Genomic DNA, 4,940 nt, shown 5'->3' with positions numbered 1-4,940 from the left:
AAACACAGCTAGCTCTCTGCACTCTAGATGAATTATTTATTCATGTGATTGCCATCATAGCCTTAGGAAGTAGTTAATACCCTACTTTCAACCCATTTTACAGAGGAGAAAACTGAGGGGTAGCGGGGAGTTAAATAAGGCCTGATGTTCTGTGCTATAAAAGCAAAGCAAAGACAGCCAGTGGTCCAGGCATGAAGAAGGATGGACAGAGGAAAGTGTGGTTTCCACTGCTCTCCTCCTCCTCCTCCTCCTCCTCCTCCTCCTCCTCCTCCTCCTCCTCCTCCTCCTTCTCCTCTTCTCCTCCTCCACCTCTTCCTTTTCCCCCTCCTCCTCCTTCTCCTTCAAAAATGTATTTATTTATTTTATATATATGAGCACACCATTGCTCTCTTCAGACACCCCAGAAAAGGGCATCAGATCCTATTACAGATGGTTGTGAGCCACCATGTGGTTGCTGGGAATTGAACTCAGGACTACAGGAAAAGTAGTTTTTCTTTTCAAAATCTCCTTTCTTATAACAAACTAACAAGTAAAACCGCCACGCAGCTAGGCTAAGGTACCCGCTCAAGCGCACACTCAGTCTCAAGCTCTGTGCCTCTCGGTGAATGCCTGTGGAGTGAGGGTGGCCATTCTGAAGCCACAGAGCTTTCTTGGGGTTTTACATGGTCACTCTCAATTCCATTTTTATGGAGTCAGCCACTATACAAGGAAGGAAGGAAGGAAGGAAGGAAGGAAGGAAGGAAGGAAGGAAGGAAGGAAGGAAGGAAGGAAGGAAAAGAAAAAAACCTTCTATATGAACCCAGTTCTTTTATTCCTGGGCAAATATAGAGAACGCCATATCTGCTCATAGAGATCTTTGCACCTCTGTTTCGTGCTGCTCTATTGATGAGAACAGGAAAATGGAGCCAACCTCTATGTCTATCAACAGGTGAACAGATAGCGAAATGTGGTCCATACACAAAATGGGGAATTATTCAGCTGTAAAGAAAAATAAGATCGGCAGGAAAATGGATACATTTTAGAATGTGAGAGGCCCCAGGAACTCAGAAGAAAAGAAACACACTCTCCTCATAAGTGAATCCTCCACTACAATGTGTACATGTACAAGCTGAAAAGACCCGATATTGTAGCATTTAGAAAAGAGGCCAGGCCAGGGTGATGTTAGACAAGGGGGGAGCACACACCACAAGCCTATATGTGAGTCATGGAAGGGGGCATGCAATTAATTATTGCTCTATTTTCAACTCGGCCAGAATGGTTTCTTTTCTTTTTCTAAGCAGACAAAGGCTTGCGTTATCTTAATGACTGGTCCATAGGATCTATTTCTGAGGCCACTAAGTACAGAAAGGAGAGAGATCCTTTAAAAATATGGAGCATGATAAATTTGCATGCCATCCTCGCTCAGGGACCAGGCTAATTTTTCTTTGTATTGTTCCAATTGCAGTATATATGCTGCTGGAGAAAGCATGCTCATTTTCCTCCCTCCCTCCCTCCCTCCCTCCCTCCCTCCCTCCACACTCTCCCTTCCTTTCTTCCTTCCTTTCTGTATGGATAAGTCTGAAACTCCTTTTAAAGACAGAGCTGGCCAGTACACGATTGGTCAACACCTCTCCCTTTAACTCTTTTTCCCTAGACAAAGACTATTACAATCTTAGAGCTGCGTGTAACCTCTAAGAGTGCCAAGGGCAAACGTCTCAATTTTAGACAGGACGACTCTGGGCTCAGAGCATCCAAGGAGGCTTGAGTGCCAAGCGTAGATTTAGCTGCCCTCATCTGGTTGTTCTCATGGTCTTCTCCATTTGGTCAAAACCCACAAAAACAAGCAAACAAACAAACCCCAAACCTTTTCTTTTGGTAAAGGTAAACCCACACAGTAATATAGTGTCCTCCCAGGACTCACACAACTCCAGCAACCACTTGGCCAATCTCACTCCATCCATGTCCCTCCATCTTCCATCTCCTTCTTCCATCTCCCTTCCACTAGAAAAATTTAAGATTCTCTGGCATCAAAATACTTTGTCATGGGCTGGATGTGGTGTCACACATCTTTGCTCCAAGTCCTCCGGAGGCAGAAGCAGACAGATCACCATGAGTTCGAGGCCTGATCTACAGATGGAACTCCAGGAAAGCTAGGGCACAGAGAAACCTTATCTCAAAAAACCCAAACCAAACAACAGAAAAGCCCTGGAAGGTCTCTGACTTTAATGTCAGTACCAGGTCATTATCACACCGGAAGAGCTAAACATGGTTTTAAATTTAATGGGATTTAAAAATCACCTAGGAGACAAATCCCTAGGCAGGTATATGAGGGTGTTTCCAGGAAGACTTAACTGATGTGGGCTGGGGTCCTGGGCTGAATAAAACAGAGAAAGTAAACCAAGCACCAGCCTCTGCATCTCTTTGCTTCTTGACTGATGGTGCGGCATGATCCACCTCATCCAGTCCTTCTGCCTTGACTTCCCAGCTATGATGGACTGCACCTTCAAATTGTGAGCCAACATCAACCCTTTCTCCCTTATGATGATTCTGTCCATAATGCAACACACTAAAATAATAATAATAATAACATCAACAACAACAACAACAACAACCATTTTGGAGGCTCGAGAGGTGACTCAAGGTTAAGAGCACTTGCTGCTCTGGGAGCAGACTGATTCCCAGTATACACATAGGGTGTGGGGGTCATAGTCATGTGTAACTTCAATTCCAGGGACTCTGACATCCTGTCCTGACTTCCACAGGCACACATGTAGTGCATAGACAAAATACACTCATACACATACAATAAAATAACCTGAAGCCATAAATAAATAAATAAATAAATAAATAAATAGAAAAAAGAGCTGGCCCACACCTATAACCTCAGCACTGGGAGGTAGAGGGAGGTGGATCTCTGTGAGTTTGAGGCCATCTTATTCTATATAGGAAGCCCATTCTATATATTCCAGGACAGCCAGAGCAACATAATGATAGCCTGTCATGAAACAAACACATGAACAAATAAGTTAAAAGACAACTTTGCTGACAAATTTTGATGGTTTGTATATGCTTGACCCAGAGAGTGGCACTATTTGGAGGTGTGGCCTGTCAGAGCAGGTGTGACCTTGTTGGAGTAGGTGTGTCACTGTGTGTGTGTGCTTTAAGATCCTACTTTAGTTGTTTAGAATTGAGTATTCTGCTAGCAGCCTTCAGATGAAGATGGTAGAACTCTTAGCTCCTCCTGTACTATGCCTGCCTGGATGCTGCCATGTTCCCACCTTGATGATAATGGACTGAACCTCTGAACCTGTAAACCAGCCCCAATTAAAGTCTATCCTTATAAGACTTGACTTGGTCACGGTGTCTGTTCACAGCTGTAAAACCCTAACTAAGACACAAATCACCAAATATGCTTTCAAGGTTTAAATTGTTTCATTTGTCACAGATTTTAAAAAAATAGTTCTTTTGTAGTAAGTGGATATGGTACTGTGGAGGATACGGGCATGATGCTTCAGAGGAGTCTGCCTTTGATTCTAAACGGTTATATATGAAGCTGGGTCCAGCTTATGCTAGATAAAACTATAGTGCACAGAGGGGCCGAGCTGGGCAGACCACAGAGACATTATTTAGGCTGTCAGGGCCCCAAGCCTGCTCTTCCATTTCCTAAGCATGTGACCACAGGTAAATGAATGTCTTCCTCACCTAGGGGAGGGGGGGACTGAGCATGGGGCTAATAGCAGAGCTGTCTGTAAGAGCCAATTGAAGAATTCTTGGTTGCAACATGTGGTTGGACCTAACACGGAACTTCATAATTACTCAGGAAACATCAGCAGGGCTATATAGCCGATGTGGTTATGTGACCTGTTAATAAGTCCTGCAGGTGAGTGTAATAAAAGGTGATCCTCTCTGGTGATTATGTCACAAGGAATAATACATAACCATTATTATATGTTATTATTATAATGATTTGGGGCAGGGATAGCTTTCTTGTCTTTTTTTTTTTTTCTATGAAGTTCAGGCTGGCCTGGTATTTGCTATGTATCCCAGGCTGACTTTGAACATTTGACTATTCTGCTGACATCGTAGCAGTATTTACCTCCCACGAAGGGAAGACTTTCCTTATTTCTCTCTCTTTTCTAAACATGCTTCCCTATCACACTTTCTCCACAGCTCCTCTCCCTACATTGTGGATGCTTTTCTGCTATGTGACTGACTTCCTTGCCTGCCTAATGTCTCCTCTCCATCTTCCTCTTCTGGGTGACCGCTGAGATTACAGCTTGCTTACCCTGGGGTGGTTTTGTTTGTTTATTGTTTTGTTTTGTTTTCTTCAAAGCTCAAAAATAAGATTCTCCTTGACCTTCCAGTTGAATTCATCTTTAAATTCTTTGATTAACAAGACTAAGAACCCAAGAGGGAACCCTGATTTCCCCAATAACCCGGGCAGGGATCACAGACATTCTACATTGTACTTTACCAGGAATTCTCTTTCTTTCCTTTGGACAGAGTTTCTTGTATCCACTGATTGCCTTGAGCTTGTTAGCAGAGAGGGACCTGAACTTCTGATTCTCCCTTTCGTTACTTCTCTACTGCTTAGGAATGCAAGACCGTGCCTGCCTGCCTGCCTACGGTCCGTGCCAAGTTTATGCCACGATAGCATCCAACCAAGTGTTTTACACAAGACAGTCAAGCACTCTCCTGACTGAGATGGAATTGCCTTTATCAAAGTTTTAAAATTGTGTGCACGTGTGTTTATGAATGATACATAGCGTGCAGGGGAGGGCGTGTGGAGGTCAAAGGACAACTTTAAGGAGCTGGTTTTCTCTTCCCACCGTTGCACAAGTTCAAAAGATCAAATTCTTGGTTGCCAGGTTTTGGGGGCAGATGCCTTTGGCTTCGGGGCTATTCCCTCAGGTTCAGAATTGCTTTTCCGAGCTAACCCTAGTGGCGGCTCTGTAGGAGCC

At 43.8% G+C, this 4,940-nt stretch overlaps 1 non-coding gene across 1 annotated transcript; it reads right to left on the bottom strand.

Moving 5' to 3' along the window:
* Positions 1 to 1,362: 1,362 nt before the first annotated feature.
* On the bottom strand, positions 1,363 to 1,468 carry LOC127696855 (U6 spliceosomal RNA). The gene has a single exon (XR_007980313.1). It is a non-coding gene; the product is annotated as a U6 spliceosomal RNA (small nuclear RNA).
* Positions 1,469 to 4,940: the final 3,472 nt, after the last annotated feature.

Source organism: Apodemus sylvaticus, chromosome 11, assembly GCF_947179515.1.
Source record: "Apodemus sylvaticus chromosome 11, mApoSyl1.1, whole genome shotgun sequence".
Taxonomy (NCBI): Eukaryota; Metazoa; Chordata; class Mammalia; order Rodentia; family Muridae; genus Apodemus; species Apodemus sylvaticus.
This window is presented reverse-complemented; position numbering and strand designations above follow the sequence as displayed.